The sequence below is a fragment of the Chrysemys picta genome, chromosome 14 (assembly GCF_011386835.1).
Source record: "Chrysemys picta bellii isolate R12L10 chromosome 14, ASM1138683v2, whole genome shotgun sequence".
In the NCBI taxonomy this organism is placed as follows: domain Eukaryota; kingdom Metazoa; phylum Chordata; order Testudines; family Emydidae; genus Chrysemys; species Chrysemys picta.
The window spans coordinates 7,394,563-7,407,488 of NC_088804.1; positions in this window are offsets into that span (position 1 = coordinate 7,394,563).

Consider the following 12,926-nt stretch of genomic DNA (forward strand, 5'->3'; position numbering starts at 1 on the left):
GTTCAGCGCGTACTAGTGGCTTTGGTAAAGCACAGAAGTCTGATGCTTCCCTCTGCTGCGCTGAGCACAGCCCTGTTTCGCAGTAGCGCTACCACGTGTGAGACAGAAGGAACTTTCCTCTTTGTCAGTGTGTTTGTGCGGGTGAGGTTTCTCTTGAGGTGTGTGACAAGTTCCAAGCCTCGGAAGTTACGAGTAAGCGCTGGGATCTCTGCGTCTGTCTCCAGAGGAGCAGAGGGAGAGGAAAGGCTGCACTGAAAGCTCTATAGGAAGGGAGGTAACAAAGGCGTCTTTTGTCACCCTCTCCTCCTAGTTTCCTAGCAGTCAGCCGCACGGCCGGGCCTGTGATGGGAAACGGCTCCTCCCTCAGCTGTGAGGAAGCATGGGCCATACGTAAGCTGGTGCAACTCCATTGACTTCCATGACAGCCCTGAATTTGACCCGTATAATGCAACTTGCTGTGTAAGCTGACTTGTGGCCAGATAGCAGAACAGACATAAGCAGCAGGTTTTCCCTAGTCGGGTGGGGGGGGAGCTGTGCAAGCATGTGTGTTACCGCAGGTGGGATGTGCACCAAACCTGCAGGGTTCTAGTGTGTCATTCCGCTAACGGAGGCAGCGGGGGCCTTGCTTGCTTTGTCTGACCCAGCAGCTTGCCTCGGCTAGAAGATATTTCGGGCTTATCTCAGACAGCCATTGATGTAAAAGAAGCTGCGCGAGGTCGATGCTGTGGGCTGGGGCTGGCAAACCACCTCATCTGCCATGATAAGATCCGAGACAATAACTGTGTTTCTCTGTGTTTCAGAGGAGACTTTTTTTTTTTTTTGCAAAAATTGCCAGTTTCTAATGCTTTGTTAACTTCAACCCCCCCTCCCCCCTCCCCCCCCAATCTATATTTAGGTTAAGGGAACATTTGGGGCCGGTTCCTCAGCTGGTGTAAATCAACATAGCTCCGTTGTTAGCAGCGTAGATAGGCTGATTTGCACCAGCTGAGTATCTGGCCCAGTGTTCCAAGATCCTCCTGCTTGTTTTTACCTGCGGTTTCACTTCTGCAGGGCAAATCCTGCCCCTTCTCCACAGCTTTGGAAGGCCCCAGATGCAGTGGAACCAATGCAACTGCACTGCAGATGGATGTAGGATTTGGGTCTGAGTCCCCACTGTGCTGAGGGGGTGGGCTCCCTGCAGAGTGTTTATGGGGGGGCGAGGGGGGATGAGGAAGTTGTGGCCAAGGAATCTGCCGGTTCTACAGAACAGCATTGCAGTAAACCCCTACGGCTCCTGCAGCCTACAGAGTGGCTGCATCGTGGTAGCCCCGAGGAAGATTCATAGATTCTAGGACTGGAAGGGACCTCGAGAGGTCATCGAGTCCAGTCCCCTGCCTGCATGGCAGGACCAAATACTGTCTAGACCATCCCTGATAGACATTTATCTAACCTACTCTTAAATATCTCCAGAGATGGAGATTCCACAACCTCCCTAGGCAATTTATTCCAGTGTTTAACCACCCTGACAGTTAGGAACTTTTTCCTAATGTCCAACCTAGACCTCCCTTGCTGCAGTTTAAGCCCATTGCTTCTTGTTCTATCCTTAGAGGCTAAGGTGAACAAGTTTTCTCCCTCCTCCTTATGACACCCTTTGAGATACCTGAAAACTGCTATCATGTCCCCTCTCAGTCTTCTCTTTTCCAAACTAAACAAACCCAATTCTTTCAGCCTTCCTTCATAGGTCATGTTCTCAAGACCTTTAATCATTCTTGTTGCTCTTCTCTGGACCCTTTCCAATTTCCCCACATCTTTCTTGAAATGCGGTGCCCAGAACTGGACACAATACTCCAGCTGAGGCCTAACCAGAGCAGAGTAGAGCGGAAGAATGACTTCTCGTGTCTTGCTCACAACACACCTGCTAATGCATCCCAGAATCATGTTTGCTTTTTTTGCAACAGCATCACACTGTTGACTCATATTTAGCTTGTGGTCCACTATAACCCCTAGATCCCTTTCTGCCGTACTCCTTCCTAGACAGTCTCTTCCCATTCTGTATGTGTGAAACTGATTTTTTTCCCCTAAGTGGAGCACTTTGCATTTGTCTTTGTTAAACTTCATCCTGTTTAACTCAGATCATTTCTCCAATTTGTCCAGATCATTTTGAATTATGACCCTGTCCTCCAAAGCAGTTGCAATCCCTCCCAGTTTGGTATCATCAGCAAACTTAATAAGCGTACTTTCTATGCCAATATCTAAGTCGTTAATGAAGATATTGAACAGAGCCGGTCCCAAAACAGACCCCTGCGAAACCCCACTCGTTATGCCTTTCCAGCAGGATTGGGAACCATTAATAACAACTCTCTGAGTACGGTTATCCAGCCAGTTATGCACCCACCTTATAGTAGCCTCATCTAAATTATATATGCCTAGTTTATCGATAAGAATATTATGCGAGACCGTATCAAATGCCTTACTAAAGTCTAGGTATACCACATCCACAGCTTCTCCCTAATCCACAAGACTCGTTATCCTATCGAAGAAAGCTATCAGATTGGTTTGACATGATTTGTTCTTTACAAATCCATGCTGGCTGTTCCCTATCACCTTACCACCTTCCAAGTGTTTGCAGATGATTTCCTTAATTATTTGCTCCATTATCTTCCCTGGTACAGAAGTTAAACTAACTGGTCTGTAGTTTCCTGGGTTGTTTTTATTTCCCTTTTTATAGATGGGCACTATATTTGCCCTTTTCCTGTCTTCTGGAATCTCTCCCGTCTCCCATGACTTTCCAAAGATAATAGCTAGAGGCTCAGATACCTCCTCTATTAGCTCCTTGAGTATTCTAGGATGCATTTCATCAGGCCCTGGTGACTTGCAGGCATCTAACTTTTCTAAGTGATTTTTAACTTGTTCTTTTTTAATTTTATCTGCTAAACCTACCCCCTTCCTATTAGCATTCACTATGTTAGGCATTCCTTCAGACTTCTCGGTGAAGACCGAAACAAAGAAGTCATTAAGCATCTCTGCCATTTCCAAGTTTCCTGTTACTGTTTCTCCCTCTTCACTAAGCAGTGGGCCTACCCTGTCTTTGGTCTTCCTCTTGCTTCTAATGTATTGATAAAAAGTCTTCTTGTTTCCCTTTATTCCTGTAGTTAGTTTGAGCTCATTTTGTGCCTTTGCCTTTCTAATCTTGCCCCTGCATTCCTGTGTTGTTTGCCTATATTCATCCTTTGTAATCTGTCCTAGTTTCCATTTTTTATATGACTCCTTTTTATTTTTTAGATCGTGCAAGATCTCGTGGTTAAGCCGAGGTGGTCTTTTGCCACATTTTCTATCTTTCCTAACCAGCGGAATAGCTTGCTTTTGGGCCCTTAATAGTGTCCCTTTGAAAAACTGCCAACTCTCCTCAGTTGTTTTTCCCCTCTGCCTTGATCAGGGTAAGCTTCCTCCCCTCCCCCCATCTGCTGAACTTGAACCCTAACCTTGGGCTTCTTTACTAGTAAAGAGAAAAGAAGAAACATCCCGGACTCAATTGGCTAACCAATATCTGGGCTCTCAGCAATATCTGTTCCCGGTCCCCCAGGGTCTGTGGTTCTGAGTTTGTCTTGTGCACGTACTGATTGTCCCCAGTTTCGAAGCAACAGTTTCAGTTTTGAAACGTTTAGTTTACTGGGAGCGAGGTTACAGATAAACCCCATCCCTGCATTCCCATCTACAGCCTTGTTCTAACATAATAGCATCCCAGCCTGCCCCAGCTACTCTCCTCTAGTTCATTATGTAGAATCATAGAGACGTTGGTGTGACGGATTCCCCCTGGGGTGCCAGCTGGAAGTGGGGTACCACTGAGCCTCCCTCACCCACCAGCCTGGGCTCTCTTACACTGTACTGCTGTGACAAGCTGTCAAGGCCTCCAGGCTTCAGCCTGCACTTTCACCAACATACATACAGGCAGGAACACACCCAGCTGCAGGCAACAGCTAGGGCAACAACCAGCTCTTCAGGCACACACCCCATCTGGAGTATAAACCCCAAATTATACCATCTTGCACTGCACGGGGAACTGTACAGCGGGAGCTCACGATATTCGCCCCCTCCCTCAATGTGGAGAGGAATATGCAACAGCTTTCTGCCCCCGAGTTAGGATTCCCACAGACTGGTTTAGATAAAGCAAAAACAAATGTATTAACTACACAAGAACAAAGCAGATTACCTAGTAAATAAGCAGAAAACACAAACTACGTTTAATATACTAAATAGATGGGATATGAATAGCAGATTTTCATCCTAAGTGATGGTACAAGCAGGCTGCAGCTTCTGAAGGGGCAAGCTGCACTTGCTTACAGCTTGAAATCCCCACGTGTTCCATTCGCAGGCTAAAAATCCCTTTAGCCTGGGTCCAGCACTTCCCCCAGGTCAGTCTTTGTTCCTCAGGTGTTTTCAGGGGTCTTCTTGTGTGGGGCGCAAAGAGCCCCAGTCTCTCTCTCCGCCTTCTATAGCTTTTTCATATGGCAGGAACCCTTTGTTCCAAAGCTTGGTTCCCAGAGTGGTCTGTGGAAAAACACGGACATTCCAAGATGGAGTCTAAAGACATGTGATCATATCACATGTCCTTGTAGAGTCATAACAGCCATATTCAGAGGCTGTCTGTAGCATTCTCAGGAAGATTCCACAGGTGGGAGATAAGCTTTTCCAAAGGCCTATTGTGTTCCGAATGGCCCATTCCCCACTCACTGTCTAGAATGAAAACATTTTGTCTAGTGGGCGTTACCCAGGTGTAACTATGTGTGAAATAGATACATAGTCAATATTCATAACATGAGATACAAAAATGATACATGCATACAAATAGGATAATTATATTCAGCAAATCCTAACCCTTCCAGTGACATCTCACATGACTTATCTTGCATAGAATACATCATATCTATGTCATAATCGTGTCCTAATAATATCACTGTGAAGAATATGGGGTGCGGTGTCACAGTTGGGCTGGAAGGGACCATGAGGAGCGGTCATCAAGTCCAGCCCCGGCATTGAGGCAGGGCCAGTAAACCTAGACCATCCCTGCAGCTGTTTGTCCAACCTGTTGCCTGTGCCAGCAAAGGGCTTTAAAGCACCTCACAGCGCATGTGCTCCTGCTGTCCTGACTCTGAGGATTCTAGAGATGATGCAGTTTCTTTAATTGGATGGGGTCTTCGGTTTGTGTCAAGCAGATGCAATAGTGGGTTCAGACTGACGATAGGATGATAAAATACCACAGAGGCAGCTTGTGACAGGTTCGGTCACAGAGACCCCCTTGGGACTGTCACTTGACGTGCTGAATTTGCCTCTGAGCCCATTTTCCTTGCCAGCTTGGGACTCCAGAACCCTGCCTGGTTGAGCCAGACACACTAGCCTGCTGCAACACAGACCCAGATCTGATCCATGCCCCCAAAGCTGCAGACTTTAACCAAAAACTGCTCATCTGGTCACCTATCTCCAGACCCAGACATCCAGTTCCCAATGGGATCCAAACCCCAAATAAATCCGTTTTACTCTGTATAAAGCTTATACAGTGTAAACTCATAAATTGTCCTCCCTCTATAACACTGATAGAGAGCTGTTTGCTCTCCCAGGTATTAATCACTTACTCTGGGTTGATTGATAAACCAAAGTGATTTTATTAAGTATAAAAGGTAGGATTTAAGTGGTTCCAAGTAATAACAGACAGAACAAAGTTACCAAGCAAAAAAAACAAAACAAAACACGCAAGTCTAAGCCTAATACATTAAGAAACTGAATACAGGTAAATCTCACCCTCAGAGATGTTCCAAGAAGCTTCTTTCACTAACTAGACTCCTTCCTAGTCTGGGCCCAATCAGTGGCGTAGCCAGCTTCTCAGTGCAGGAGGAGCAAACATAAAAAAGGCGCCCCCCCCTTGGCTCCTCCTCTGGCCGCTCCGCGCCCCCCCCCCTTGGCTCCTCTGCCCCCGCTCAGAGGGGCTCGGTGGGGGGGCTGGGTGCGGGGGCAGGGGTGGCGGGTGGGCACTGCTCGCTTCTCCCGGAGGCTGGGGGGAGTGGAGCAGTGGGGCAGGCAGCAGCTGGCGGGCAGATCCCCTCTACCCGGCAGCTTCCTGGTTCCCTCGGCCCAGGCAGCCCAGCATTTTTTTCAAAAGCAGAGCCTGCCGGGCCACCGCTGGGATCCTGCAGGCAACGGGGGGGGGGGGGGGGGGGGCAGCACGGCCGGACTCCAGAGGAGCCATTTGCGGGGGCGGCGGGCGCGGCCGGAGGAGTGAAGCGGCTGGGCTCCTCGGCTATCGCGCCCCACGCTCAGGGTGGCCGCCTCCTGCGGCGGCTCAGGGCTCAGTGGCCGAGCGCTCCACAGCTGGTGGGCAGATCCCCTCTCCCCAGCAGCTTCCTGCTTCCCTCGGCCCTGAGCTGCCGCAGAAGGTGGCCGCGGCAGCGATGTTGAGGCCGCGTGGGGCGCAATGGCCGAGGAGCCGACTCCTCTGGCCGCACTCGCCGCCCCCTCCCCCCCCCAATGGCTCCTCCGGAGTCCGGCCGTGCTGCCCCCCCACTTGCCTGCAGGACCCCAGCGGCGGCCCGGCAGGCGCCGCTTTTGAAAAATGTACTGAGGGAAGCAGCTGCTTCCCCTGAACCCCCCTAGCTACGCTACTGACCTCAATCCTTTCCCCTGGTACAGCCCTTGTTAGTTCCAGGTAAGGTGGTAACTCGGGGATTTCTCATGACTGGCAGCCCCTTGTGTTCCATTCCACCCCCTTTTATAGCTTTGGCACAAGGCCGGAATCCTTTGTCTCTCTCTGAGTTCCCACCCCTCCCTCTAAATGGAAAAGCACCAGGTTAAAGATGGATTCCAGTTCAGGTGACATGATCACATGTCACTGTAAGACCTCCTGCTTCATTACCTAGGAGCTGGAAGACAGGTACATAGGAAGGCTTGCAGAAAAACAAACCCATTCACAGTTCATTGATTCTGAAGCACTCTTAATGGCTTCCACTTAACATGTTTGCATCAGTAATACAAGTTTATATTTTATTCTCCTAACTCAAGACAGATTTCATACTTGCAAACAAATAGGATGAACACACTTGGTAGATCATAAGCTTTGTAATGATACCTTACAAGAGACCTTTTGCATGAAGCATATTCCAGTTACATCATATTTACACTTAGAAACATATTTCCATAAAACATAGGGAGTGCAACGTCACACAGCTGTTTTTCTTAAGTGACTCTTAAAAGCACATCTTGGACCTCTAGATTCCTCCTCACTCAGGATTCTAGAGAGCTGTTGCTGGATAGTCGTGAAAAGACAACTCTTCAAACCACCGTTGGAAATGGGCGTTGAATTATTTTTTGGCATCAAGTGTGGTCTATGCAGGAGTGATTTAACATGGGAACTTGCATGGGTCCAGCCCTGGAGCTGTCTTGTAACACTGCAGAAGGGGACAGCTTGAGTGGAAGAGGGGCAGTTTGTGAAGGCAAAGAGGAGAGAGGGAGAAGAAAGCCACGGTGAAGAAAAGATAGGAAGGAGAGTCCAGTGCTTAGGCACTAGGCTACGACTTGGTTGAGCTGGGTTCAATTCTGTGCTCTCCTACAGACTTCCTGCGTGATGGTGGGCAAGTCATTTAGATCCAGATCCTCAAAGCTCAACCTCCAGTTGAAATCAGTCAGAGTTAGGATCTGAGCCTTCACCTCTCTGTTCCCCATCTGTGAAATGGGGATAATGGCACTTCCCCACCTCACAGGGGTGAGTGGAGGTACCCCAGTAATGGGGACCATATAAGTGCCTAAGATAGGGAAAGTAAAAGACTGTCTGAGGGAATAGAAAGAGCTTGTTTTGGAGAAAGGGAGGTGCCTGAGGAGAGGAAAATCCCCTCTAGACTGGCCCTTAGCAATCAAGGAAACCTCCTGAAGTGTGAACCCCTTGGAGACTTTGTGGCCCAGCTGACATAGCAAATGAAATGCTGAAACTCCCCAAAGAGGAACTGGCAAGCCGAGAAGGAATGAATTTATAATCACCCCTAAGAGGAGAAATTGAAAGTAAGACTCTCTCTTTCACCGTACAAAGAAAGAGAGTGAGTGACTTCTTTATGTTCCCACAAATCGTCTGCCTTCCCATTTAACAGGGAGGAAGGAAGGACTCCATAAAAAACAGAATCACTGATAAGCTGTTTATCTGCCTGGCTCCTTCAGCACTAGTGGCAGGCACCCTAGTGTGTTTTCTGGGCCAAACGTTGCTCTTGGCTCTGGTGTCAAGTTGTTTTGGATTTGCATGGGTGAATAACAGAGCAGGATTGAACCCATCTGAGTGTCGGTTAGCAAGCTACTCTGGTGCTGCTGCCAAGTCCATATTCTTCTTCCCCCAAGGTCTATTTCTGTCTCCTTCTGCATCCCCATGTTCTTCTACAGTTCAAGCAGAACCATGTGTTTGTAGCCAGCTCATAACACACTCATCTGACCCTGTTACACTCAGCGTTGTTGAATAATGTCAGAGAAACAGCCTTTTTGTCACAGCACAGCTGCCCTTTGTACTCCCACCCCTACTACAGTCTAACCCTTCTTGCATTACTGCATTCTGGGAATATGTGGTCAGGGCTTCAGCGTGAGAAAGGGTGCTCAGAGCAGCAGCACCTGGAGCAATGCATGCTGGGATGCCCTACCACAAAAAGAGGGTGAGGATGGGGGACCTGGCAACTTGGTTACAGGGCACAGTTACAGGGTCCTGTCTGTAAATAGACAGCTTGCTGGACCAATTACAGGAAGGTACCATGTGTCGGTGTAGCCATCTGTGGAGCTAACGCACCGCTAGCCATCATGATTACTAATAGAGTGTTACTCCTATTGTGGGTGAATGCAAACCATGTTTGGAGTCAACCATGCAGCAGCTGGTTACACTCTGTTAAAAGCTGTAGTAAGAACAGGGCCTGGAACTGCTCCCCGTCATAGGCTGGGCAGCATGAGGTCCTAAGCCAACTCCCCATGATTTTCTTCAGCAGGCCCAAGTGGCCAGCTACTCCTTGGAATCAGTCAGTTAGCTCTGAGCCAATGAACTGAGCAGAGGCCATTCAAGACTATCTAATCAGCAGTAGGATGAAGGAGTCACTACACTGAGAAACCGAAGGCATTGCTCTCTACCATGAGAATACATCATTGTCTTACTCATGTTCGTGGCCAGAGGAGCTGGAGGTTGGGACTTGAACCCAGGTCTCCTACTCAGTACTGGAGAGCAGTAGCCAGTCAGCGTTCTCATCTTCAGACATTTTAACTTTACAAGGAATTGCCATATTGGGCATTGGTTCCATCTTGTCCTTGACAGTGGCCTCAGCTGGATGTGTCACCAGGGGGTGAGGAAACCCATAATGCACCTGTCCAGACGTTACCTTAAACCATAGGGGGAAATTACTTCCTGACCTCTTCTGGAGGTCATTTTATGCCCCAGAGCATGAGAATAGATATTCCTCTTTTAGCCTACCAAATATAAATGCAGATATTGGGCTAGATCCTCAGCTGGCGTAAGTCAGCATAGCCCCATTGAAGTCAATGGAGCAAAGCTAAGAATCTGGCCCACTCTTGAGTCCTATGAATTGCATTTACCCTTTGTACATATATACTTACTTTTATTACAATGACTATTTAAGCTGTATCTAAAGCGGAGGCCACTACTGAGGTATCTACAGGGATGACTAGATAGCTGTGATCTCTCCAGAAGGCAAACCCAGTACTCATCAGTCTATAAGCCACAGATCCTAGCGACCGTCTCCTCCAGCCCACCCATTAGGTTTGCTTTGAGGGAGAATCCAAGCCTCTCTTCTCTGGATCCCTCAGCAGGCTGCAGCATTGGTCCCTTCCTTGGCCTCTTTGGGACACTGCCTGGGAACTGACTGTTACCCCTTTTTGGAAATGGGCTCTTCAGCCTAGGAGCCCGCAACCAGTACTGACACATTACTCAGGCTCACTATTAAAAGGGGTTTTCAAAGCCTCCCTGAGCCGTATAGCTCTGCACTGAGCTCTTCTAATAGCCCTTGAATCTGGCTGTTCAAATTCAGTAGAGAGCCGCTCCACCTCCATCCTGGCAGAAACTTTTCCTCCTTTGCTTCACCGATATTATGCAGGACACAGGAGGCAGCTATAACCATTGGGATTTTTTTTTCACTGAGGTTCAATCTCGTAAGTAGACAACACCAGCAACTCTTCAAATGACCAGAGGCACATTCAACCATCATTCTGCACCTGCTTAGCCTGTAATTGAGGTGGCCAGTGCATGGCTTCATGAACCAGGGAGCAAGGGATAGTAGACTGGGTCTCCCATGATCACTATTGGCATTTCAACATTCCCAATGGTAATCTGCCAGTCGGGAAAGAATGTCCCTGCTTGCAGCTTTTTGAACAGTCCTATGTTCTTAAAGATGAGAGTGGCATGCACCTTCCCTGACCAGCCAACACTGATGTTGGGAAAGCATCTCTGGCCATCTACCAGCACTTGCATAACCATGGAAAAGTAGCCTTTTCTGTTGATGTACTCTGTGGCAAGGTGGTCTGGTGCTAAAATAGGGATACGCGTGCCGTCTATCGCTCCATCATGCTTTAGGAACCCCATTGCACTAAATCCATCCACTATGTCCTGCATGTTGCCTGGGGTCACAGTGCTGCATAGCAGGAGGCAATTAATTGCCCTGCACACTTGCATCACAACAGCCTCCGCCGTGGATTTCCCAACTCCAAATTGATTCCCGACTGGCTGGTAGCAATCTGGCATTGTAAGTTTCTACAGTGCAATTGCCACTCGCTTCTCCACTGTCAGGGTAGCTCTCATTTTGGTGTCCCTGCACTGGAGGGCTGGGGTGAGTTCAGCACACAGATCCAGGAATGCGGCCTTGTGCATCCCAAAGTTCTCCAGCCTCCGCTGGTCATCTCAAACCTGCATGACAATGCGATCCCAGCAGTCAGTGCTTGTTTCTCGGGCCCCGAACCAGCGCCCCACCATCTGCAGCTGCTCCGTGAGCGCCGCCAACAATCTTGAATTGCTCCTTTCTACGTCACACAGCAAGCTAGGCACCAAGGAATCAGGTTCCCCATAGCTCCTCTTGCGGCTCTGCAAATACTGCAGAATCAGGTGACCCATGCTCACACTGCTCATGGCAGATAGCAAGGAGGGACACGCAGGTTTCCGGGGATTTTGAAAAGAGGCGCGAAATAGTATGGGATGCAAATGAAATTATGGGATGGAGAACACGGCATGATGGGAAGTTGAACCCAGGCTTCCAACGACTTGTTTTGGCCCCATGAGGCGAGGCAAAAACGTCCCAAAACACCCTGTGCTGGATAGCCACCCACGGTGCACCACACTCTGCATCGATACAAGCGCTCCTGGTGAGGATGCGCACCGCCAACATAAAGCGTGTAGTGTGGACACTCAGAGGTGATGTAATCACTGTGGCAGCTGTATGCTGATGTAACTTAGGTCAACATCATTTTGTAGTGTAGACCTGGCCAAATAGAGCCATTGGATACTGCAAAAAACCCCAATGCATATAATTTGACAAAAAATGCCATTTCTCTATCTTAGTTTTGTACTGGTGCCTTCATTGTAGGTCTGATTGCCTCCCACATAAAATTGTCGAAGAGGGGACTTCATGATGTCTCTGGCTCATCTCCCTCCACTGGGTCTGGTAAACTCTGAAGAGCATTTAGCCACCTCTGTTTTCTCTGGAGTTTCTCAGAGGTAGTAAATATGGGACCCCACAATGCCATTTTCAGTCACCGTAACCACCCTTTAATACCCTCTGGGCAGTCCCTCTACCCAAAGCAGCTTTAAAATGTCTAATCAGACTTATGTAGTCAGGATCCTTTAGCCACTGTGTATTTGGGCAGTTGTCAAATTCTAGCAGGTTAGAAAGATGCCTCATACACTTCCAGAAATCACAGCAATCTGTCCCTGTTGTTAGTCATTCCAGTGCTTAGTGCTCCATTAATGAGCTCCTCATCCTTTCTCAACTAGGAGTCATGCTACCTGACATAAGTCACCCGCGGTAACGGTCTTTGATGACAAATGAGATGTGTGAAGCCCAGCTACTGGTACTTCAGTCTTTTTGTGCCTTGCAGACTGTGGGGGTGGGGGTGAGGGAGGGGAAGGGAGATGAATGCCGTTTACTTCTGCTGTGACAAAGTTCCTCCTCTATCTTGGTGGGTCCTGCGCTTATTGGCGGATTTTCTTGCCGCAGAGATTCACCATGTGGGTTGGGGAACAGCCCAGAGACCTTCCCCTCTGGAAGAACCCACAGTCCAGGTCAATTGGGAGGTTTGGGGGGGAACCTGGGCCCGCCCTCTACTCCGGGTTCCAGCCCAGAGCCCTGTGGACTGCAGCTGTCTATAGTGCCTCCTGTAACAGCTGCATGACAGCTACAACTCCCTGGGCTACTTCCCCATGGCCTCCTCCAAACACCTTCCTTATTCTCACCACAGGACCTTCCTCCTGGTGTCTGATAACGCTTGTGCTCCTCAGTCCTCCAGCGGCACACCCTCTCACTCTCAGCTCCTCGCACCTCTTGCTCCCAGCTCCTCACACTCACACCACAAACTGAAGTGAGCTCCTTTTAAAACCCAGGTGCCCTGATTAGCCTGCCTTAATTGATTCTAGCAGCTTCTTCTTAATTTTCTAAAGTGTCCTAATTAGCCTGCCTGCCTTAACTGGTTCTAGCAGGTTCCTGATTACTCTAGTGCAGCCCCTGCTCTGGTCACTCAGGGAACAGAAAGCTACTCATCCAGTGACCAGTATATTTGCCCTCTACCAGACTCCTGTACCCCACTGGTCTGGGTCTGTCACACTGCACATTTACTCAATCTAAATTTCATAAGTTTTTTTCTTATCACGTCTCTTTTTAATCACCTCTCCAGCACTTCACTTCCTCATCTCTGGCCGCAACTGCAAGTGGCGAGACATCGTT